The sequence below is a fragment of the Cyclopterus lumpus genome, chromosome 6, assembly GCF_009769545.1.
Source record: "Cyclopterus lumpus isolate fCycLum1 chromosome 6, fCycLum1.pri, whole genome shotgun sequence".
Lineage (NCBI taxonomy): Eukaryota > Metazoa > Chordata > Actinopteri > Perciformes > Cyclopteridae > Cyclopterus > Cyclopterus lumpus.
In genome coordinates this window covers 12,960,359-12,986,735 of record NC_046971.1, presented here as the reverse complement: position 1 = coordinate 12,986,735, position 26,377 = coordinate 12,960,359, and the positions used below count along the sequence as shown (strand labels likewise).

At 40.7% G+C, this 26,377-nt stretch overlaps 1 protein-coding gene across 7 annotated transcripts in view; it reads left to right on the top strand.

The window, feature by feature from the left end:
• The window catches only part of mef2aa (myocyte enhancer factor 2aa), an 87,656-nt gene that overhangs the window by 11,870 nt on the left and 49,409 nt on the right, over positions 1-26,377 (top strand). For 4 of the 7 annotated variants that reach the window (XM_034534945.1, XM_034534944.1, XM_034534939.1 and 1 more), the window contains exon 1: positions 19,183-19,349. The exons of the other annotated variants lie outside the window; for them this stretch is intronic. The gene's annotated coding sequence lies outside the window, so the exon portion shown is untranslated. Of the gene's footprint in view, positions 1-19,182; positions 19,350-26,377 lie in introns of those variants that run through there. 7 annotated transcript variants of the gene reach the window in all.

Genomic DNA, 26,377 nt, shown 5'->3' with positions numbered 1-26,377 from the left:
CCTTTACTACATATTTATATTGTCTTTTTAAATGTTCCACTTCTCTTAATATACTTGAATTTCCTGACAGTATGACATGTATAGCTACAACAGCAAAATGTCAAACATAAATGCATATAACGTGGTATTGATGACGTTATTTTATGAAGAAAAAGGGATCTAATCAACACACTTTTCAATCTGGACTTCAATATATAGAGCTTCTATCAAAATCTTAGCTCCCATGACACAATGTGGTATCTGCACAACAGATGGGTGACGTCCATAAACTGCTCTATTCACACACAGACACATAGATTACATGTTTTTTCTGTATTCTAAATAGTCAACAAGTGAATTACAACTTCTGTTCGTCTCCAACAGTAAAAGTCAGACCATATCATCATGATAACTTTGGTCAAATAGGGACGAAATAAATATCCCTCAAACGTCGTATTGATTCTTTGTGAATGGCAAAAGAACAAAGAGATGGAGTCATATCCTCAGTTATATATGGATTAAACAGGATGCATATGGAACAAGAAATATGAGAAACCAGCTGGATCTTAGAGTTTGGCATTGCTTGAAAGTGAACTGAGATACCGCGTCCAGCCCATAATAAAAAAGAAAATGTCCAGTCATCCTTGCCATTTGAAAATCACACTTCTTTTTTGCTGTGATATTGATACTAACCGTCTTATTACATTTGCTGTGTGGTATTACATTGCACTGCTAATAGCATTACATTCACTGAAGTGTCACCCATCATCATCAATAGCCTAACACAACAATGCATTGTCTTGTTCTCTGCAGTAGCTCTGATATGTAATACAAACATGCACAAGCATGCGTAACAATATTCAAACACTGAAACAGATGGTTTAAGCCTGGATTTGCTACGGTGCATGTCTCATTGAGAGGCTACACTAGTGCTACAACTATCTATCATTTAATCAAGATGTTTGATACGACTCAAAGGCTCAATTTTGCCCTCGGAAAAGCAGTTGACAAAATAGCTGCTTTTGTAGCATCTTTAGCATCTTTTGATCTGCAGATACATTTTGTATATAGATGATATATTCTCCTCTTTTTTAAGTAAAGCTGACTTCTTGTCAGTGTTAGCTTAATATTTCTCAGAGAAAATGGAAATGTATTTATTATTTCATGACAACTGGGCAAACTCCATCTGCTGATGAAGATCATGTATTAAAATGAACAGGTCCTGAACACCTAAATGGATCTTGCTCTTGTTGTGAGAGCATTTAGTCAACAACAAGATGTTGCTCTAATTTGTGTTCTATAATGAGGGGTGGCATGGAAAATAATGACAGACCCTGTAACAAGTACTTCATTGTACTCTCATTGAAGTTTTACAAGTTGTAGTCTGTGATGGGTTTTTCCAGATTCCGGTTAGCTGGTGACAGAGCTGCTGGTTTTAAAGGTACAATGGCCCCTCTAAAACAGCTTTAAACACATGATACTCATTAAAGTAGAGCATCTCTTCGACTGTTACGGAATGAAGATTGGAAAATTGGAGCAGCGTATCACACAATCCTTCTCCTCTTTGTGACTTCCTGCTTTTATTCAAAAAACACTTGGCTTTGATAAACTAAACACGAGAACCGGAAGAAAAAGGCTTAAGGTGTTGAGATTGCGTTGTGTTTTAACCAGAGACAGGCTTTTAAAGTAAGTTTTCCATCAATTCAGAGGTTGGATCTACTTTGCACTGCACTGCATTTTTTTTAAAACTTGCAGAACTGAATCTGCAAGAAATATTCTTAATGCTAAGAATGTCCACAGACTTGATAAGGTTATCAATACAGTGCTTCCTCCTAGCAGTTTCGCCATTAAAAATCCCCAGCCGAGCCCACGGGGACATTTGTGCTTGTGTTACAGCTGTCCATGTTTACCATTCTCCACCTCAGGCTCTTTCCACTGAGAGAAAGACGCTGGCTGGGGTGCAACTCTGCAAATCCCACCTGGATGTGGCATTTGTGACAAACAACCTAGGGGCATGGCTGCCACCCTTTCTCTTTTCACTCCCGGGCCTTGGCGCTCCTCCTCAAGCCCCTTCATCACTGTTCATAAGCTCCCCAAACAACCTCTAATTTGTGTCTTGATTAGTGCCATATAAATTGCAGTGTGTTGTTTCCCAAGTAACTCTAAAGTGTGACATGGCTGTTTCACCGCATGCTCTCTTTTCCTCTGTCTTTCACACACATGCACACTCTTCATCACTGTGATAGCACATGAGGGGGAAGATATAGTTATTCAGGGAATTATCTGCCTCATTGGTGCCATATCTCATCCCATGCTTTCCTGCCAAATGGCCGTGTTTCCATGGAGCCTGCCTATGTTTACTGTGACGTGCCATGGCAGAGCCTTTTCTGGTACAGAGGGACTTAGAACACAGCAGTGGAGGGTATTTCAGTCCCCGTTCTGAGTTTTGGGGCTTACTTCTCCAGCTCTCCCCTCTCCTCCCACCTGCTCTCCTTGCTGTTCCTTCACTGGGTGCCTGTGTGGCTGTGTTGGTGCTCCTGGCCCTGTTCTTGGACAGACAAGGCTAATTGAAAGGGAAGGCTGCTTTCTGCTGATCAGCTCTGACAGCAGTGTCTTGCCAGAGGTGGGTGTGCCACCCCATGCTGAGAGTTTTCACAGCAAAATAACAGTGCTGTCGTGAAAAACACAGACCGTGCCACGATTACCCGGGCAACTTGCCAAAGGAGCCAGATGAATTTGCGGACAGAAGAAAGAGGGGAAACCCACTTTGTCTGCTTTGCGACTTCAGGGAGGAGCACTGTGCCAGCATTTAGTGCAACATCTCCCATTTCATTCAGGGATAGAATCTTTTTTTCTTCTTCTTTTTTAACCAATGCAACAATGAATGATAGTGTTTAACCACAGATGTACAATCTGTCATTTTGTGTTGCTTTCCAACCTTACAGAATAAAATTAATTGTTCACTCAAATTAAATATTCAGTAGCTGACAACTCGCCCCAACTCCATCGAAGTTAGAACAATAAATAAACATAAATGAGCTTTCTCAAACTATTGAAGAGAACAAGGAGTCAAAAGTCCAATGTGTACTTTAAATTTATGATGTTTGCGATGTTGCGAGCTGGAAAAAGGTGAGGGCTGATAGCAGAACTATAAATTAGCATCCATAGAAACTGATATTGATGTATCATAACTGAATTGTCATTTCCAAGTAAACTATTCCTTTAAATCGTCAACTTCAATCGTCTCATCCAGCAGATCGTTTTCATTTGCTTCAGGTTCTTAGATAAACATAACCTCTTTTAAACTTTTGTGTTGTGTCTTAGCCCGCTTGCAGGGCTTTCCCACTGCCCATATCAGAGGTGCCATGATCCAGTGTGACTTGATGCACCAGGACAGGTTGGAACCCCTCAGCAGGCCCACATTGGACAGCTGTGATTACTGCTGACAATAATTTATGGTCCCCTCTGATTGAAAACATGAGAGCTTGAGATGGAAAGGCTAGTGCGGAGTCAAGGCACCACCTTAAGATATAAAACTAAGGCCACAGCTGCTGTCAGAAGCAAGACTCCTGCCAAACTCTGCAGGCCTTCTGCCCATCCAGACAAACACAAGCTCTCATTTTGCTCTCTTTTCTCTTCCCTTATACTCTTTGCTTGATTTATAATCCTCCTCTACATTGTCTCCCTCAAACATTCTATCTTGCGCTTCTCTATTTGTTTCTCTATTTTCTTCATGCAATATCAACCTACATGTCCATCATAATATGGAGGTACACTGTGTAATAATTAACTGAAATGAAAAAGGAACAAATACTTATCCTCCCTGTCTGATCAGGTGTCTCTACAGTCAGCTTTTCTGGCCCTGAGATTACCATGCTAATCCTAACAATAGCAATGTGCAGCTGGTTTGAACAACTATCTGCACCATTGTTTATGTTGTCATCCCTGCTGGATCGCACTCATGAAGAGTAAACGTTCGAGTGGATTTGCATTTACTATTTCAATGCCATATCCAGGGATGAGGATCTCTTCCTCTAAAAGCATGTATGTTCAGGGTATTATTTTCTATTTCTAAAAGAGGCCTTGAACTACAGTGAAGGGGGAGCAAAGCTCTTGTGGATATGAAACTGAAATTAATCAATCTCTGGATTGAATTGAATTCATTTTAATGGGATCAGATGGGATAAAATCTCAAATACACTTGAGTAAAAATATTTTCTTTTAATAGTGGTCATAGTTCAAATTCTCTCTTTGAATTTTATTACGCTAAATAGAAAATGTGTTGTGTATTTAATACATGCTCGTATGCACTTCATTTTACTTCTAAGAAATAAAGGCATTATACTTGTAAAATGTTGGAATTCTAGTTTTATACACAACAATATCAGATGTTTGTTCTATAACTTGCCACATCTTGACATACAATATTCATCTCTGTGACCTTGTGTTACTTGATGTAATAGTTGACGTTTTTCTAGATAGTTTGTGTTGTGTTCTAGTAAGTAGTTCTGTGTCTTATTTAACGTATCACTCTGAATCTCCATACAAGTCTGTTTGTTACCTGTACAAATAGCACCTCAATCTAAGGACGGATTATGTTTGCTCTTAGAGCACAATGGTTTGTAACAGCTTCAGAATGATGCCAACATGATTCCTCAAATTCAAGGTTCTCTATTGTTCAAAACAAACATTTGTATTTACATGACTAAAGTATGTAACAAAGACAAATATGTATTGACTGCATAGAGGGAATGATACAAACGTCCTATAAATCAAACAAAGTAACAATTACTCCCCCAATTTGTCCAATGTGTGGGTCAGTCTTCAACCTCACAACTCTGAGGTATAGAAAATGGATGGGTGACAGAGAGAGAGACACAGACAGAGAATCACCACAGTAACACAACTTACAAATCCGAAATGTTTCCTTTAGGTGATGTTGGCTACCATTTTTGGGGTTTGTGGGATGAAAAACAATACCAATAAATGTATACAAACAGTGCTATTGGTGCACTATGGAGAAACACATTTAACTTAAGAAGTTGATGTGCCCAGGACACCCATCTGCATTCAGCTGTATCAATACCATATCTGGCAATGATCCAAATTGTACTATTTGCCACTTCAAACAATGACAGGCTATGATATGTGGACTGATCTGTAGAGTGTGGGAGGAATCCATGTTAACCCAGATGAACACAGGACCTCAGGGCTTCGAGGAATCAACGCATGGAGCACCAGTGCCAGTTTGTGATCTCATACAAAAAAGATGTATTCTTTCACAAATTTCTTTTTGTCTTTTGCATTGAGAATATAGAAAACGTTGTCTATAGTTTTGATCCTGATAATGAATATACCTATATTATACTGTCTGTGAATATGTAGTATTGAACATATAAAAAATACTAAAAGCCGATCGCTGTCAGCATGGACTAGCTCTTCACGTCACCTCGCTAGTGGGGAAAGAGCCAGAGCTGATGCAGGAGGTGGATATAGTTGGGTTCACCTCTACGCACAGCACTGGCTCTGGAACCAAGCTCCTGGAGAAGGGTTAGACTTTGTCCTTTTCTGGAGTAGTACGGGTTGCGGGGAGTAAGGCTCTGACTGTTGTTTGTGCTTATGCACCAAACAGCAGTTCGGAGTATCCACCCTTCATGGAGTCGGTGCTGGGTCCTGGATAGGGGGTTGCCTGCCGACTCCTGGGAGACTTCAACGCTCACGTGGGCAATGACAGAGAAAACTGTCAGGGGGTGTCTTGGACACTCGGGTGAAGAGAAGAGGAGAGGTGTCAACTGATCACCACCTGGATCAGATGGCGGGGGAGCTAGAAAAACCTGGCAAGCCCAAACGTGTAGTGAGGGTGAACTGGGAACATCTGGTGGATGATCTTGTCTGGAAGGTCTTCAACTCCCATCTCCGCAAGAACTTCTCACACATCCCGAGAGAGGTTGGGGACATGGAATCCGAGTGGACCATGTTCAAAACCCCAATTGTGGACGCGGCAGCTAGGAGCTGTGGTCGGAAGGTGATTGGTGGCGGCAACCCGAAAACCCGGTGGTGGACACCGGGGGAGAGGGAAGCCGTCAAGCTGAAGAAGGAGGCCTTTCGGGCCTGGTTGGCCCAGGGGTCTCCTGAAGCAGCTGACAGGTACCGGCAGGCCAGAAGGGTTGCAGCTGCGGTGGTCGCGGATGCTGAAACTCGTGCATGGGAAGAGTTTGGGGAGGCCATGGAGATGGGGAGGCCATGGAGAAGGACTTTCAGTTGGCCTCGAGGAGGTTCTGGCAAACCATCAGGCGGCTCAGGAAGGGAAAGCTGGGCCTCCGGGTCGTGACGAGAACAAGGTCGTGGCTACAAGCGGCCAAAATGAGTTTCCTCCGTAGGGTGGCCCGGGCTCAGCCTTAGAGATAGGGTAAGGAGCTCAGACATCAGGAGGGAATTTGGAGTTGAGAAGCTACTTCTTCGTGTGGAAAGGAGTCAGCTAAGGTGGTTCGGGCATCTAATTCGGATGCCTCCTGGGCGCCTCTCACTGGAGGTTTTCTGGGCACGTCCGTCTGGTAGGAAACCCCGGGGAAGACCAGGACATGCTGGAGGGAATATATCTCCTAGCTGGGCCGGGAACATCTCGGGATCCCCCAGAATGAGCTGTAAAATGTTGCGGGTGAGAGGGAAGTCTGGGTCGGTTTGCTGGGCCTGCTGACCTGCTGACCCAACCCCAGATAAGCGGCTGATAATGGGGGATGGATGGATGGATATTTAAAAAGAAATATTCCCCTTGGCTTAACAGACATCCTGGAAAAAGTTGACTATACTTTCAAAGAGTACACTTGAGTTTTGATATATTATTTATTTGTTATGTTTTTGTATTTTTTTAAATTGCGCAAAAATAAATAGAATGAAACTAAATGTTAATGGCTGTTTACATAATGTTTGTGAAATAAATATGGAGTGTTATCAAACCCTATTTTCTCAGTGCTATATCGGCACCAGAATGGCTGCTGATATGTAAGTTTTATCTTCGTGCTCCTGATTACAGGGTCAAACGTTGCACCTTCTATGCCTGAAGATGTCTTTTTTTCTTAATCTCATATGATTACCCTTTGCCACGAGGTAGTGGTCATTAATTCCTCCTCCTATAGTGACTGACAATAATTCCTGCACTTTGTCCCAGAGACAGCACAACCATTCATCACGTTGTCACCTCTCACAAGGGACTCAATGGTGTCCATTTATCCAGTGGAATAAAAAAATCTCACTTTACTGTCTGTACATATACCAGCATCCATTACCATGTATGATAAACTAAGGAAGAAACTCCACAGAGACCTTTTAAAATGGTTCAAGATAACATATTAATGATATTTAAAATACCCATTATACTATTAGAGAAAATGTGAAGATGCAGAAAGTGAAGCTAACGTTATGGCAGGGTTTGCAGTTTTTTTCCAGGGTGGTTGTTACTGGTTGCTTGATATTTTTTTAGCTCAAAGAGGGCTGATACTATCAGACTTCCTATCTGTTTTTCCTCTCCTCTCTCTCTCGCTCTCTCTCTCTCTCTCTCTCTCCCCCCTCCGCCTTCCTCCCTCACATTCACTCTCTGCCACCTGCACACACTCACATAGGCACACATCGATGACATAAAAAGACTGCTTTCTGATGAATAAATTTGTATATTTTAGAACCTATCCCTGTTTCAGCAAGTATTCTCCAGGGGCCCTGGCTTCTCCTCTCCTGAGTTCTCCTGCAACCCAGTGGAGTCATTAGTCTGCTTGCTGTGTTGAACTCTTTAATCATCTGTGTGTTACATAAAAAGAGGACTATTCCTCAGTGACACACAATGGCATGCTCAACTTGGTTGTGGCTTGCTTTGATGTGCATAGGCTGTGGTGTTGTGTCTGTGCTATAGGCTTCTTCAGGCACAGTTTTTCCATTTCTCTGTGGAGGTGAGATAAGATGTCAGTCTTCTTCTTGTTGCACTAAAGATGTGATTCCGAGTGTATAGTTTGCTACTAAATGGGAGCATTGGGCCTTTTTGAGCATACGTCCTACTACAGTGTAGTCCCAGGTTTGCGCCTCTGCCTGTGGCGCTTGGGTCATGTTATTCTTTTTCTTGTGTGATAGTAAACTACTTGCATGGTTCTGATTGATGAAAGCCCCTCATTACAATTAACACATTTATATTGTTTACACTTTTCTTGTGGTTGTTATAACCACAAATGTTGTCTGAGTAAATTTGATTAAAACTTGGACTTGTACTCAAACACAAACATGCCCGTATGCACATATACAGTACATTCTGCATCAGTGTCCCAAAGGGACGGAGGCAGGCGCCTGCTGCCATGGTATCAGGTTGCAGGTCTGTCAGACACAATGGTGAGGAGTTGCCCCGCGGCTCGGCCTGAGAGGGCAGAACAATGGAGCCGCAGTGCAGACGGAGCAGCAGAGGGCACGACGAGCCGATCTGTCAGCCTGGTAGAGCTGCATAGGCTACGCCGGCCCCAGACCCTCTCTTCGCACATACAATAGAGAGAGGTCAAGAGCTTGAGGAAATGGAGGGGAATTCCCAGCATGCTATAATAAAATGGAGTCCTCTATTTTTGTGACTGAAGGAATAGGACACAGTTAGGCTACGCCCAGAATACATCATAACATTCAACGATTACAGTGAAGTCATTTCAGAGGGTCAGCATGCAGCTGGAGATAATCAATTCAGGGGTCAGTGGTTCACTCTCGTGGACCATTGCTCATTACTTTTGCATAAAAGTAAATGGCTTGTCTGTCTGACAGCTGAACTTGTACCATGAGACCATTACCATGCTCTCTTCATGGTTATCAGAACTTAACTTAATGTAATATGTGGTTGTAAATTACATTTTCAGTGAGAAAAACGTTTTGAATGCAAGTTGCTTTCTACATTTTATTGGAATAATGTGAAGGATTTCGTGGCGCACATCTAAATAGGCAGTGCAATATGTTGAAAGATCAAATTGAATCATGTCAAGGCATGACATCCAATAAAGATGAGTGTGTCTGATCTCCTACACCAGTTACAGGAAAAAGCATATCACTTTAGACCAATTCTGCTATGACTTTATACAGCGCCGCCATAATATCTCCATTCTCGCCTTTTATCTGTCGAGCACATGTATACTGCCCAAAACTGTTTAGGGGGACTAGGCGTTTAGACGGGGCTGTGTACAAACCGAGGTCCTGAAGACGGCTGCCCTCGGAGTGGTGACTAAGGGGGGCTAGTGAAAGCCAGATTTTGTTAAAGCTCTTAATAAGGCACAGTGTGATATATAAGCCCGCAAGCGGCAAAGCTCTGTGTGCAAACACTCCAGCAACTCATGTGATAGGGCAATCTGTGTGTGGAACAGCGGATGGCCTAACAACTCTGTTATTTCAAACACAACCCTATTTGGCCTCTCTGATATCCTTAATTTGGTAGCTGAATTTGATATAGTGCTGCAAATATTTGCTTAGGCACACATTAACTCTGTTTGCCTGGTATGTTACGATAAACAAACCGCAATGGTGTACTGAATGTAATAAATGTTAAACAGTGCATGCAATTATATACTTCACATATCTGGCCCTCCACACTGAAAGCACGCTTTGTGGACCTCAGCTCTATTTTGACAGATCGTTATTCCCCTTCCTGACCACCTAGGTTTACATTTAGAAATGAACTGTTTATGAGATGCCATGGGTAGACGGCAAATTTTAGCCCATATTTCAGTGGGAGGAAGAAATATATTTTGACGTGACAATTTCACAGTTTCAGGGAGCAGAGGATACATTGAAATGCACAGAGGAAAGAGGTTCATGCAGATGCTTTCGTTTAGATTATGTACTGCATAACTGTAGGTTATTATTTGCTTTCTGCTTTGCCTCTTTTCTGAATGTTTATTTTATTAGGTCTTTACAGACTCAAGAATTAACTCCTCCTTAATGTATGTTTTTTTGCCTCGACTATTTGTGCTCTTTCTATGTTCTCGCCATTACTGTACACAATATCAGATTTGATCATTTATTTTACCTCTCTGGTCTCATAAACTGCCACAGTATCGCTAGCTATTCCTATTAAGTCCATAAAAACTAGGACAATTTTTTGTGTTCGACAAGGACTTGATAGACTTTTGCAATAAGACAACAATCTTTGAGTATCATTTCGTTGTTTTTCCCATAAAAGTTGAATGCACATATTGTATGTTTCTTTAGGCAAAAGCATCAGCCAAATGTGTGCAATGTTATGTCAATAATGTGTTGATGCCTCATTGCTGGCGACAGTCGTGGCCGGAGTCGTTATGTTTTCGGGTTATCTGTCCGTCCGTCCGGTCCATTCTTGTTTTTCAAGCCTCGACAAGGCTCTACATAGTAGAGTTGAGCAACTTTTTAAAAATTTGGCACAAAGTTCTATCTAAATTCAACGGTGAACTGATTAAATTGATGGTGGCTTAAGGTTAACGGTCAAAGGTCACGCTCACTGTGACCTCATGTCTGTCCCATTTTCGTGAACGCGATATCTCAGGACCCCACTAAACAAGTTTTTTGCCATTGATTATCACAATTTCAGACAAATGACTAACAGGGTTAAAGGGATGAAGTGATGACATTTCAGACAGACATGGATCTGCAACTTGACGGTTGGTGGAGCCTAACAACCAAGAGTTGGTAATTCTAGTTTGTTGAAGTTCAGCTATCAGTGAAGAGTTACCTAATCACACTGAAATACAATCTCTAATTTAATACTACTGCTGTGATTAATTACCTCAAACTCAAGCTAGAAGGAGTGCGTGTGAGATCAGTAGAAAGTGGGGCATCAGCGGTCAGCTGTATTTGGATTATAAGTCAACATGCTTTTAGCTGCGCTGCTTGCTGAATCAGCCTTTCTTAGTAAGGATAGTGAATGATCTTAATCCTGTACATCCAGGTAACCTTCTCTGAAGGAGGAAGAGTACAAGAGTAGCGCCGACAATATAGTCAGACAATGTCTAGATAAAGACCACAACATATTTATGCAACTACTTATATGTAGCTTTAGGAACTTCTGGATTGTATAGCTCTTTTCCTCCAGCGACTGCAGAGATACTGGCATGCCACAGCTACCATAGAGGAAAATGAGTAAGGCGTCCTGTTTTTGTGTTGCAACTTCTCTGCGGGATTAGATACATACGTTGTAGTTTCAGAAAGGCACCAGCAGTTTCTCTCACTTCTTGATAGTTGTTCTGAAGCTTTTCTCGGGATGGTGACAGCTCGTAGCATTGGTGTGAGAGGAAGAGAAGACAAAGCACTCTGTACTCTGAGTCGCTCTGTGATTAATGACAGAGGTGCGTGTTGCAGTGGGCACCCTCGGAGCAGCTACAGATCAGTCTTCCTGTAAGTCAAATCTGACACTCACCAACCCACCGCCCCACCTTCTACCCCCTCACCACCATCAAACCCTCAGTTCCTCACAGCCAAGTGCACCCAGCACAGCATCACACTCATAAATCATCCCAAACAAAGCATGTTTAATCTGTGACGCGCAGGCCTGACACGAAAATGTATTACCTGTTGTAGGAAAACTGCATTTGCCCCACTGAGTCAAGCCTCTATTTACCTTTGAGAAACCAGTGAAATACTGGAAAGACAAAGTCTGCTACAAAGAGAGCTGATGATGGCAGTGTCTTTCAGGCTGAAGTCAGGAGACAAAGCCCTGCTTTACTCAACCATCCCGCTGCCTTTTCATGGTGGATGACATGCTTGCACGACTTTCTCGACTGCACTTGCCAAAAAGATTTAGGGGTTTTTCTCAAGCACATTTGTAAAACATGAATACCAAATTATCTCTTGTGGATTAGAGTTGGATAGCTGCTATATGCGCTGGTATGAGTCATAATGCTAAGCGAGAACTGGGCATCCACTACCTACAATTGTGTGATAGGGTAGGTTTTTAGAAATCAACCGGGCAGTACTAGAGCATTGGGAGGGAATATGCATTTAATATTGCGCTTGTCTTCAAAGACAGCACTATAGAAGCAATTTAGAGAATATGACATCAAAAACAAAAGTTAAGATAAGGAACTATTATGTGTATTATGTTGAAAACATTGTAACTATTGTACTTTCTAATAGGCCTCATTTGTGTGCCACCACCAATCAGGAAGAAAAGTATATGGTAAGAAAAAAGAAACATCATTTGGATTAGAGAGAAAAACTGATGTTTTTTTCTAAAGGCTGCCTACAGGTGAACAGTGACAGTATATTCAGATATCTTTAGCTTTTGTGCTATATAGTCTGACAAACTGAATTACAGTCGCATTTGCTTGATGTGGAATCGTTGCTAAAATGCCAAGAAGAACTGGCTGAAAGGCAGAAATTATAGAGTGGTCTCTCCCACACATTCCCTGTGGCAGTCTCCCTTGATCCTGCTCGTCCTCAACATGTCTTTACACTGTGAATGGTGGGAATGAGAAGTGATGGCACCTGCTGACTGGCTTTTGGGATGTCAGAAAATCACACACACACAACAAGGTTTTTTCTCATGATGCAATCATCGTCAGAAAATCTGTGAAATTAGCCAACAGTGAAATGCATAATGATCCTTATGCCTCATAGAACATCAATGTTTTATCCCCTAAAAGCCAGAAAAGGCATCAGGGATGTTCTTTTTTAAATAAGTGTAATCTCAGACATTTACAGATGGCTCTGTAAAGGAATACATTACAGAAAGTGTCTTGTTCCATTTTGCTCACAAATGAAATGTGTGTTTGTAAGGATGAAAACTGCTAATATCTCCCAGTAACGTATGACACTGTGAATTATTTGAGTCATTTCAGGTGATTAATTAAATAATACTTGAAATTAGGGACAAAATGAATAATGGTAAGAGCAGTTTCATTCCTGACCTTGTTCAATTTTTAATGAGCTCAGTACGGCGGAGACTACATTTTATAAATGGAGCTATAGGCTCATGTGAATATTGGAGATAATTAAAGAGCGGATCTCTGTACATCTGCAGGAAAAAAAATGGGGGCTCATCAAGCAAACTACTCCACCTTGCAGTTGATGACTATTCAGCAGTGTGATAAACAGAGGAGAATACTTTAAGAAACCCAAGAGACTGGTAATCTCAAGAGAGATCATCAACTCATCACAAGGACCTTTGTGCTGTCGTTCTCTGCCTCAGGAAGAGCACAGACGCTCAACAAAACCTACTGCAGCGTGTCAAAGTTGTACAGAAGTGAGATATAAACAAGATGAAAAACATCACGGAACATTTGAGAAGTCGTATCATTAAACCTGAATAACAAATACACTGAAATGCCATTTTCTTGGTTTGCAAAGAACATTTGACTGCAGTTGACCACAAAAGCTAACTGGACACTTCTCCTCTGACCCACATTCACTGGAGATCTCATAACTCTGTGTTATCTGCTCCACTTTCCTCAGCGAACTGAAATCATGAGGGTTTTCATTTCAAGTGACATTCGCTCACATTAACAGTTAAATGCTATTCTATGCTATTTGTTAGTTTTAATTAAAGTGGGTAAAGAGAGAAGAGATCCAAACTGTGAGACATGGAGTATTTTTAGATCTTGATCTTGATTATCCAACATATTGCTGTGTTCTCTTCAGATATGACTTTGTTTGAAACGTTTTGTGCCATTAATATGATTCAAATCACTGTGGATGGAGAGTTTTAGCACTTTGAAACCAACACATTTTAAAGTATTTTACTGTAATAATCCTTCTAGATGTTTTAATACTTTTGTATTAATTTATTTTAACCACTACTTGGAGATTTGTTTAATAAACTGATGCTTATGTATGGAACACTGCAGAGTATGTAATGAGTAACTTCATATTTCAGTCGTTATCTCAAAAGTCACTGAGACCGCAGGATGGCATTTGTTGGTAGTGTTTGTCGCAAGTCTTAATGTGTCGTTTGCAGCGAATGGAGGACCAGGGATTGGTGAGATGTGTTGAGGGCTTTTCAGAAAGGCTGTTTTAATGAGCTTCAGAAAATGAAATGGTATTTCAGAGCTCGGCGGTCAGACTGCTGTCTCAGAAAGTTGTTTGACTCAGTGATCTGTTTGTGCTTTTCTCATTTACAAAATAAACATATATTTCTTTTCCCGCTATCGTATTGTAGATCAAACTTGACTTATATAGCCTAATAAAGCTTGCTGCATGAGACAACTGTTTTAGTCCATTTTTTAATTGGAGAGAAAGAGTGTCTGGGTCTATTTGTGGTCTGGTGCAATGTTGGAAATGCCAGCTGTCGCGCATCAAAGCCCTGCTGGAACAAACCGTTATTTGGCATGTAACTTGTTGAAATGCATCACTTACTATGTCATACAAAATACAATTTTCACCAATAACTTTAAAAAAAAAGACAATCTACCTGACAGACGTTTGAAAAATTAAGTTTAAAAAAATTGAATCTACATGATAATACCTTGCATTATGAATATCTATTTTACCAAAAACAAATGAATTTTTCTCCCAGCCTTATGTGGGAGGAAGGAACAATCTTCAACACTTTCTGGGGTTATGACTGACAGCGGTGGCTGGTCCAGAGAGTGCTGAGCCAAGCCTCCTCACATAACGCATGCCCGACATGTCTATGTCCATCTGGGGTCCTACCTTTCAAACCACTGCCCCCCTTGCTCTCTGCCTGCAGAGAGACCAAGGGACAAGCGGAGGAACAGCGTGTGAAGACGGGCCTCTTCAGGCTCTGAGGGAAGCATCCAAAGCCAGCTGGTCTGGCTTTGAGTTAAATCAATGGACAGAGTGAAACAAAGTCAGCTGAAAGAAGAGGAAGTGTTGTAGACAGAAAGGAAGGAAGAGAGAAAGAAACTTGTAGGGGGGAGTAATAGAGATTGAAACAGCAGGTTCTGTGAACAACAACAACAAACAGGTGAGACACAGGTGTCAGGACAGATCTTGACTCCTTGCACATGATGGAACTGTGATGCCAATTAACACTATTGTCATTTTCATTTAAAGATTTACTTTTTGTGCATCTAGTGACGTCTCCCTCGAGTGATTATGTGGATTTGAGATATTATCCCACCGCATCTACTGTAAGCGTCATGATGAGGTGAAACTAAATGAGCTGATCATGTAAATCACTATGGTAGTGTTGTTTGTATTTTTTTGCTAACATCACTGTTTTGTTGCCGGCATCATGTTGGGAAGATGGGAGGCAGGGGTGTATGTCGACACAAGATTGCTGCTAAAGGAGATGCTGAGAGCAATTTGGATCCACACTGTCAGTTGGCATCAGCATGAAATCACTGAGAACCACCGCACAGCAGAAACTTTACTGATTGAAAACACTCCAAGAAAACAGCTGGGGTGGCTTCTGTCTAATTCTTTGTTGTTGTGACTATCGTTACTCGCAATGCAGAGGAAAGTGAAGGATTCCATGCATGTGTGAGACGATAAAGTGTGAGCAACTGCTGTCAGCTGTTTTTATTAAAAATATTGAATGTTCTTAAATAATGTAATATTGCTAATAGGCTTTCACTTTTGGACCCCATACTTTAAGAAGGCTGGAAACCATTTGCAGATGTAGCTTACTTATTACAATACTACTCTCACATGATGTTGCAGCAGTATGAATGGCGTCTTGAGAAGGAACATTTAGATTAGTGTAACTAAGTATGAGGGGCTTGAAGAAAAGTTATCAGAGCTGGTGTCCTGTTACTCCTGTAGGCTGCCACTATCCCTGTACGTTGTTGCAATTTGAAATCAGTGCTTTTGTGTCCCATGGAATACAATTTTAGACATCTACATAATAAGGGAAACACATTTGTCATAATTGTATCACATTATAATATATATATATTTTTTAATATAATTATTATTCCATATTCTTGATTTAAATTTGCTAAAACCTTCATTTGGTAGTTCTGGAGGTGCTATATACTCACTTGCAAAAATTAAAAGATATTTGCCCAGTTTTTCTGACCAGTTCTAAAGATATAATTATCTCTGTAATTCTGAGAAAGGTTTTTAAAGGAAAAATATTGTGCTCTGCTTTTTCTTAGTTTAACAAGAGTAAGTCTAAGAAAAGGCCTCATGGGAAAAAGTTCTGCTCTGTTTATCTGAATTAATGCAATTATTATCTCTGTAATTCTGAGGAAAGTTTTCATTGAAAAAATTCTGCTTTGGTTGTGAACCTAAACTGTATTTCAATCATCACATACATACAGGTACACATTCAATTTGACCTCTGAATTTAACCCATCCTAAGCATTGTAGGAGCAGTGCGCTGCTGTAAAGCATCCAGGGAGAAACTTGGCGTTCAGTGTCTCACTTAACGACACTTTGACATACACAAGAGCAGAGGATCGATCTGCCAACCTTGTCATTAAAGGAGGCTGTGCATGCCAGAATGAACAAGATACCTCACCATCCTACAGCAAGCTCTCATTTACTTGAGAGATTGCTTTCATGTCCCACCTGTTTAGGGTAATCGCATTTCATATTAGTTTTGGTTTGAAACATTCGGAAACAGACGTCTCTTTAGTATGCTATTGCTATTGGTTTGTCGACTTTACGCAGGCGCCTCAGGACTTTTCCGTTGTTCAGACATAAAGACCATTGGGATCTGTAGGACATTTCAGATTTTTGTTGAACCAATACAGCATGCTTCAGGGATATAAGATGATGCATCTGAAATGCATTCAGAGCTACGTAGTGACTCAAGAGAGTATAAGGCAATTGCATTTTAGCTGCAATCATGTCATTTAGAGATTTCTCAGGGCTGGATGAAAGCTAGGGTTGGTAATCTTGAGAAACTAGCAAGAGTCGATTTTTTTAAATGATCCAGTTGGGAACACAGCCCAGTGTTGCCAACTCTTTTCTCGTGAAAGTAGCTAGCAGCCCTAGCTCCAAAAGTACCAACATCTAGCAAGAAAGGTGTCTAGTCAGCAACATAGTCACCCCGTCCAGTCAGGCGTCGATCCAAAGACACTGCCCCACAATTATCATTATGAACGTAAAAAAACGAACATGGCTATTATTAGTACTCACAGCTGTTGAAGACTCCACTAAAGAGCAATGAGTACATGGACTGAATACGTGCAGGAAGGTAGGAATAGACAGGCAGGAAGTCCATTCAATCATTTCATTTGGGCCAATGAAATGATTGTAGTCCTGCGACAGCAACAAAAACTGGATTTTTTTTGTCATTTCTTTTTGTCAGAGCATTTGATTCGTTAAATGCTTTCAGGATGTGATGGGAATTTCAACAAAATAAACAAACAAATACAAAGTAGTGCATTGTCCTACAATGTAGCTGCAATCTTATGGCTTAATTAATATAAAGGAATGATGTGGGTGTGAGAAGCAGAGGGGAGTACTATTCAAGTATTACATGAAATATGCAATTATCCTCAACTGGCAGAGATTGTAATGGACTCTTATATCTCCACTGGTTAAAAATGATGTGTTTATATATATATATATATATATATATATATATATATATATATATATATATATATATATATATATATATATGTTTGTGTGTGTGTGTGTGTGTGTGTGTGTGTGTGTGTATGTGTATGTGTAGTGGTAAGTAATGCAGTAACTGTTGAACAGGTATTAAAATCCATTAAGGGCAGTTGTGACTCCTTGGCCCTGAGCCCTGAGGAGGATGAGGAAGACTTTTCCTTTGGGACTGGGACTAACTGGTGAAAAAGGTAGCACAATACACCAGGGACCAGGCTTTACTAGACTAATACAAATTAGCTATATACAGCAGGAGCCATGCTTTGTGAGAATGTATTCCCTTCATTAGTGAGCATGCAGTGTAATATAACAGGAAGCCATTAGAAGAGGATGCCAAAATAATCACACACTGTTTTACTCTTCAGCTGGTGCAATAGTGCCATCAGGTCACTGATTCTGTTTGCAGGGACACCAGATTGCTTTGGCTGTTATTTCTAAAATACAAAGAGATGTGGGTATATTCAAAAAGTAAGCGAGTTAGTCAGGTAACTCTTTGTATTTTAACATTTGAAATGACACTTGCAGAAATCAGTAAGGTGTCTTTAAAGTCCTCTGACCTAAACGAGGAAGTCATACAGAATATACAAGCACTCATTATGGAGACAAAATGACCACATTTGTGTTTGTTATATCATTAGATCGTAAGTAGATTTTTACAAAAAATATTATGATTTTATAAACATATATACAATCTTAAACGTAGGCTTATAACAGTACAAAATAGAGTAGAAGTGTAAAGTAGCAGAAAATTACTAATACTCGATTATACTTTACTAAATGTACCTTGTTACGTTGTAACACTGTATTCGCGCTCTATTAACTTGACATGGCTTTGAACTGCCACATTTATCTATAAAATGTGCCCAAGTGCATGTATTGACTCTATCTAAACCTGGCCACACGTGCCTCCCATTCATATTAAATACATAACTGAAACAGAGGATGATAATTGTGCTCAATTGCTATCGCACCTGCTTCCAAACGCCAGTGTAAACAGTCCAGCGAGCCAAGCAACCCACTTCCTCTGATCCTGCACGTACACGTGACATACTCATGTGCGAGTCATCCAGGTCCCGCCTCACTCCTCTCATTGGCTGCTCAACAGACGCTGAAGATTCGTATTGGCTATGGGACGTGCCCTTTAAGCCAAATTCCATTGCTGTTGTCTTAGAGATGTGACGTCAAATGTGTATAATGTAATGAGGCCAAGCCAAGTCATTTGGGAAAGTAGTTGTCTTAATGTTAAGTCAGTCTTGAAGAAAACACATTGTACTTCGGTAATTATTGTGTTTGATTTAGATCGTTGTTTTTGTGTTTTTGTTAGTTCTTTTTGCCAAAGTTTAGTCTGCTTTATGCTGTCACTGACTCATCCTGAGGGCTGTCTGGAACAAAGTTGTTGTTGTTATAATGATTATGGCACGAGTCAAATAACAGCAATTCATTAAAAAACAATGTAGCTTATATATAAAGGCTATAAACAGTAAACTATTGCATGAGCAACGTGGCGTAGATTTATTTTCACTTTAATTATTTCTTTTTTTACTTTTTTATTTACATTTGTACTACTTATTCCAATGTGTTGACGGTGGTTTGTGTGCGCGTGTGTGTGTGTGTGTGTGTGTGCGCGTGTGTGTGTGAGCGCGAAAGAGAGGGAGAGAAGGAGAGTGGGAGAGTGGGAGGGATAGGGGCAGTTCGTCAGAGAAGGGGAGGAGCCTCTCGCTGACAAGAGGGAGACTGGCTTTTTCTGAGTTTGTCAGCTCCCCCTAAAATAGCAGTCAGCGTGTAAATGTGAACTGAAATTACGTTTATCCACTGGAGCCACCGATATAGAGTGTCTATACACGGCGACTGACTTTGGAGTAAAGGTGAGTAACGGAAATAGAAACAATGTTGCGGAGCGGGGCAGCGGTACTGTAGCTCCAGTGAGTGAGAGGAGAAGAGCGCAAGAGGGAGACGTAGAGAGGATTTGGGAGACAGAGACGTTATCTATCTCTCTATTTATCTTCTCCGGGGTGTGCGAGGTGAATAGGAGACAGGCTACAGATTGCAATCGCGTGGCACTTAACATCAGTCATGTTGAATTATCAGTTACATCTCACGTTAAACGTCCATGTGTGTCTGTATAAAGGGTGCAGTCAGACGCGCGCGCGCTGTTGATATCAGCCCAATTGCGAGAAACTTTTACGGGAATCATCGTCAACTGTAATACTGCCTGGTGACAAGCCTCGCGGTAGATTATGAAAGATAGCCCATGTGTAAGTTACGGGTTTTAGAAGTCCCTCACATGTAATCTTGGGCTCGAAAGTGCGGGTTGTCAAACTGTGACTTTGTAAAAAAACAGGCGCATCGTTTGGGTAAAATATAAATCAATGTGTATATAATAACGCTGATGATCCATCACAACAAGAGCAGGCTACAGTTTACAGTACTAGAAGTTGAAGTCTATTGAGTTCACAGCAAAGCGGATGTATGCACATTATCATAACTTCTAAAAACGTGTGAACCTTGCCTCCACACTTCTGCTTAAAATACAGTCAACATTTTGTATTCTAGTTAGGAGTTTGAGCATTTTGACGCTCGTCAGTTTTGATAATTGCTTGAAATGGTTTGTGCTGAAATCTAGATGGTGCTGGTCAGCCTGTCCACGGTGACATCGCCACACTTGCTTGTTGCGATACATGTTGTTACCTGTGGTGTCTGTATATCTGCAACATACTCAATAACAAGAGGAGTTGCCAAGCACAGATAGCTGCATGACATCAAGTCTAAGTTAATTTTATTTTGGCACTTTAACACGATATGCAGTGAATCAGGCCCTTAAACCTGATAGTACATATTCCTGATTATAAAGTCATTAGTTTATTTAAGAGATGATGGGAGGAGGGGGGGGTTTAACTGCTGGTTAAAAACTGAAATAAGCTCAGCTGAAATGTTCCTACTCAGGTGAATAAATGTGACATACGTTAGAGCTAATTATTATATTGATAGATTTCTTTAAGATCCCATCTTTTTATTTTTTTAAACTGACAGACTATGGGACGCTGCACAGTCAATTTCGGGGAAGCTGTAAGGTCAGTCTGGTAACAGCTTATGAGAGGATCTTTGCTGTCTGGTGGTTCTTTGGATCTGTGGGACTCTTGTGACCTTAACCTCTCGCCAGAGTGGACAGTGGCCATCAGTAACCTGACCTTCTCAAATGTTTTCTAGTGTGTGCTTACACTATGCACGTCTCATTAATATTGTACAGAAGGAGTCGATTATATTCAGTTGTGGCAGAAAATAAACCCATCATTAACTAAAATTGTGCTCTATTTACCACAAGTTAATTCTTTCTTTGGAAATTGTTAGGTTGTCCGACTTGTGTGTTTTGAATTACCACACAGATCAAATACAGTATATTTTGTAGATCGGTAAAGCCAAACTGCATCAGCATCCATAGAAGCTGTGTATTCTGGGTATTGTGTACTTCCATGTATTTAAAAATGATGTCTTTACCTTCCTACCAGCAATAAATATTTTACTACCTAATGTATATCCCTCAGTTATCAGGGTGAACCAATGACACCTTTTATTGTTAAAGTAATTCTTCAGGGACATGAGTTGTTGCATCAGTATTAAAGCATGCTTGTATTTGTCACCGTCCATTTAATGTTACTGCTGCTCTGACGGCATTACATTACCATACCAGCTGGTTGCCTTTGATTTCTAAAGCAAAGCAGTAAAACACCCTTCAATCTGCAGTCATTAGCTTCTGTACTGCCCCTGGCCTCGCCAGTAATGGGCCTTGTTGCTCATGATCCACATCACGTGAGCTCTTATGTCTAATGTGTGTATGAGGGATTCTTTCAGCGCTGCTGAAATGAAAGTCATTTGAACAATTTATGTTGCGTATTAGTCAAAGGAATGGATATGATGTGTGTGAAGGCAGACGCAGAGAGAGCAAACACAAATGTATCTCTCATGCATGCAGTGAACTGTTGCTCTAACCTCAGAGACCCCAAATGCGCTACCTTTGTCATTACGCAAACACACACAGAGGTTTGATAACATATCTATCAGATTCCACCCTATCATTAAATCAACAATATGGTGATGAAGCTAAATGGATGGAGGATTTTACACGATGACTACCACTGTTTATTAAATGCTTTAGCCTTGTTACATGGTATGTTTGTGTGAACCTGCATGTCTCTGTAAATGTGAGTAAGTGTGTGTTAGCGTCTTAGCACAAGCTCTCAGTGGAAAGGGAGAAATGAGAGGTGGTGACGGTGTGAGGAACGGGCAGCTGCAGCATCTTTTACTGCACTCCTCATGCCACTTCAATCTCAGTGTCTCAGCTTCTCCTTCCAGGAGAAATGTGGAGTGTGTGGGCGAGTCGGATCTGCAATTAACGCTGGTTGTCAGAAAGAGAATGCTGGCGTTTACACGATGCCTCTGAATCACTGAGTGAAAGTCTATCTCCTCCACTCTCCTCCTCCCAGGACATTTTTCCAAGGAGGACAAAAACACCAGAAATCTGAAAGCCAAGGATGTATCATGTGAAAAATAAGAGATAGAAGCCGAACACTCTTGGGCCAATAGGATCGTGTTTCTTTCATTGTGTGGTTAGCCAAGATGTTCTTTTTTTACTGCAAAATGTGCTTGAACATTACAGTGATTATGGATAATACCCTTGTTTTAGAAATGCTTTCTTTAAAATGTTAACATGATTGTGAATCTATTTTTCTTTATTTAAATAATATGGATTGTTACCTTTTAAAGTTACAGCATTTAACAGCATTACGTGCTGTTAACATTTCTGGTGAAGAATGTGAACAATAAATACAGTTTCATGTGGCTCTTTTTAGATACTTAAATGCCAGAAAAGTTGCACAAGTTCAAAGTAAGTTTGGAGACACTTTCTTTCTCTTAAATTAATAATTGTCTTTCCTTTTTATTTGTGCAGTTACTTTAAAAACTGGTGTTTTCTAAAAAAGCAAAGAAAAGACAATTAAGATCACTCAGCATCTTTGTAAAATGATTAATTGTTTATTGGAGCTCTATCATCAATATGGAGATTCCAGCGTTTTCCTGTGAGACCTGGAGGTTGGATGCAGAATCTTGAGCCTGGCAGATAATGTTTTTAACCGCGGGTAACTGTAAACTGTCCCCTGTAGACTAAAGAGAAAAGACTTTTGGAAACAGATAGCTGGCAGTTGGTGTACAGAAAACCATTATTCAGACCGTAACTGTAAATTTAAAGCCGAAAAAATTCAAGAGACACATTTTTACATAATATTTGTGTCTCTCTCTGTATTTGGTTAATGTTATATAGGTCACTGTGGGCCTTGGTTAGCACTAGTACCTCACTGCCAAGAGGTCCCGGGTTTAGTTCCTGTGTTTGCATGTGCTGCCTGTGTTAAACAACATCTGCATGTGCTAGGTTCATGAGCCATGGGTCTGGGTGACAACTATAGCACTGGGTGTCAGACAACATCAACTTGCTAAATACTACTTACCATTTTACATTGGGTGGTTGATTCTAGGTTACGGGAATGTTCATTTAAATCTTAAAATACAGCGTTTACATTTTAATACAGTTTTAACTATAATTGTGCCATTTGATAGAACTCATACTAAGGTTATTACTTACTAAATAAGTGTTTGTTTTTCACTTTGCAAATGTCTCTCTAAACAAATGGCAGGGATACTGCAATAAAAACATTTAACTTTAAACATTAAATACCTAAATATCAGTGAGAAACTCTATTGTTTAAGCCCTCTAATAGCCTGTGGTAAGCTCCGAGGGTGAATGTATTACTCGCTGAGGCACTGTTTGTACAGCAAGACTGCTAGCATTGACCTTTCAACTGTCCTGCCCTTGACTGAGACCTCTGGTGGTAAGCCACCCTGTTTGGCTCACTCAGCACATGTGCTGCTGAGCAGAGCAGAGCAGCTTAAGGCTGCACCGTCTTTTCCTGTTGCCCCTCCTCTTCCAAACGAGGCTAACTGGAGGTTTCTTCACCTCTTCAACCTGGACCACACAGGAGAAACAGCAGGAAGATCCTCAAGCAGAGCTGCACTCTAAATCTGCGTTTGATCTGCTTTCGCCACTCTAACTCTGATCTGTCTCTCACTCCAAATCCATATTGGACACTGACTGTAACTCTGAATACAAGTACACCAACGCATGGTGTTACATAGCAACAGTAGCGTCCTAAAATAACACTGCAGTTACTTTCTCGTATTCTCTAGTTATTGTGTTGTTAGCGTCTATTTGTAAAGCACCGTACCATTTCTTTTGAATTCCATCAGTTGCTGGCGACTGTTAAGTTTTGACAGACCACGTTCTCTAATGAGCAGAAAGAATAGCACATGCACACTATGTGGTTTGGGAGGGTAGACTGTGAAAGCACGCAGTGGACTTTCAGAAGTCAAGTGCAAGAAAAACCACAGTATCAGACTGCATCATCTCAAAAGTGAGTTGGTTACGTTTACAGGGCATGAAAAATCAAACGTGTGTGTCCTGTGGTTTGGTTAGTCATTGTTTTTTAACTTGTTTTCCTATTGTTTTTTACATGAAACAGACATTTGCCGACATGGAGATGAAACAACAGCAGAGTGACTGTTTTGCGACTCAATACTCTGGTGATATTAAGTTGAATCATGTATAGAGCAAAACTGATAGTTGAAAAGGAAGTTAAGAAAGACATCTCTTTGCTGAGTTGCATTTTAAGTGAATTTTAATGAGACTGAAAAAAAACATAAATCAAAGGAATATATTATAATCTAATTTACTAGATCAAAAGATCTCCCATGATTACTAATATACCCCACTGTATTGAATTCCTGATGTTCTACTGTAGATCTTAAAAAGCATCTCTCACTGGAGATTTATCTTCTCTAACTTTGAATAGAGCCGAAGTATAAGCTTCAGGAACAAACAATTGAATTATGTGCAAAGTAAACTTTCTTCAAAGTCTGGTAAGCTCTGTGAGATGAAGATGTTTACACTGTTGTTATCAAGTGCTAAAATAAGATGATTTGAAACATTTAATTGAGCCTCCTATTATGTTATGCAAGATAGCAAAAAGAGTCCACGGAGAAGCGTTTACCAGTGGCCTGTGGAGTAAATACAGCCGTGAGACCTTGGTGTCACATCTCCGCACAATGACTAAAAGTCCAGTAGCTGCTGGAAGGAAGAGTTGAATCTCCCGCAGCTTGACGGGCCCTATGGCCTCCCAAGCCGCAGGAAGGAGGTCTGGCCTGCGATATCGTTGTTTTTCTGTTTGTCTGAGAAGCCTAAACCCGGACAGCTGGGGGGGATGTGATTCCTCTCATTACTCTACAGCACACCAACCATATGAACAGTGAGGGGAAGTGACCCGGCACCCGTCGCTCTCTGGAAGCGGCCCCAGACCACCACAGGGCTCTGACTTGTAGTTCAAAGTGGTCTTCCTCTCTGCTGTTGGGGCTTAGCTTTAGTGGGAACACTGCAATGCTTCATGCATCTTTTTTTTCAGACACTTTTTTAGTCTTTTTACTGTTATACCATTGATCGACGTACAGTTTAAGGGAAGTGTGAACCTGGTCAAGTATCACTTTTACAAGCCATGGTATCATCTCCAGGCGTCCTAAAGAGTGCACATTACTCCTCTTCTATTTTTTAAATTCATTTTGAATTCAGTCAAAGTAAACATTTTAAAATCAAGGACAGTTCTAAAAGTATTGTCATTGCATCTCCAGTCTCTAGATCCCAGCTCTCTATAGTGTGACTGCGATTGCGAGTGAGGTGTTGAGTCTGCCCGCTGTTTGTGCGTCTGCCCATCTGCCTCTCCCTTTATCCCAGTCCACTTTCCATCTGCGTGCTGTGGGCTGCAAATCTAGTTGAAAACGGCGTAGTGTTTCCACCAGTGAGCTGTTGCCAGCCTGTATTCATGTCAGACTGTGTTGTTCTTGATTTTCTTTCCCTCTGCCCCTCAACCTCTGTCGCTGGTCCAACAAACAGAGGTGTTCAGAACTGAGTTCAGGACCAGAGGCTATCAGCAAACAGTTTGACTGAAACGATTCCTGGAGAGGCGAGCAGCAGCAGGCCCTGTGGGGTTTCTCCCTCTCTTTCCCTTTCTCTGTCTGACTCCCTCTCTCTATATCACACTGTTTGTACACAGTGTTCATGTGACAGCTAGCACACATCATCTGATTTGGGAGAAACCGTAGGCCGTAGCTGCAGAAATTGTTATTTTGCTCAGTGAATGCCGTTTATTGATGTCAATAGAGATCCAAAATCTTTCAGATTAAAGTCATTTTTCCAACTTGTATCAGTGATGAAGAAATTACGATATGTGTATCATTTGTCCCATCTGCCTTGTGAAAACAGAGCGTTCAGGGATACTCTGTTATTGAAACTGCTGTTTACTGTTAAACACTCAGACTCATTCAAAACTGAAAACGGTCTCTTAGTGTGACCGTACAGAAACCTAGTAACATGAAAGAACACAAACACAAACATTTACAAATGCAGTTTCTACAATTTCTACATTTCCAGCCTGAATGTGTTTTTCAGATATGGATCAGTCGTTGCTTTATTGGTCTTTTTTTTTTATACATGAAATAGAATGTGTGAATAACAGGCCTGTGTGTGAGATCATAAACAGCCTAATTCTATAACATGAAATTGTAAGAAAAAGAAAAAAAATCAATGCTACTTCAGCTAGCCTCTTTCTCTGTTATGACTCATGGTCATCCTCACTGCTCAGATTGCATAAACCTTTTATGTAATGGAACACTGTGGGAAAGAGGCATCGAGTGAAAGATAAAAATATGGAAAGAAAATCAAATGTTTATTTTGAGCTTTTACATTTTCTCTCCATTAACAGAAGACATTATCTGAAGGCAGATAGTAAATATAATCCTA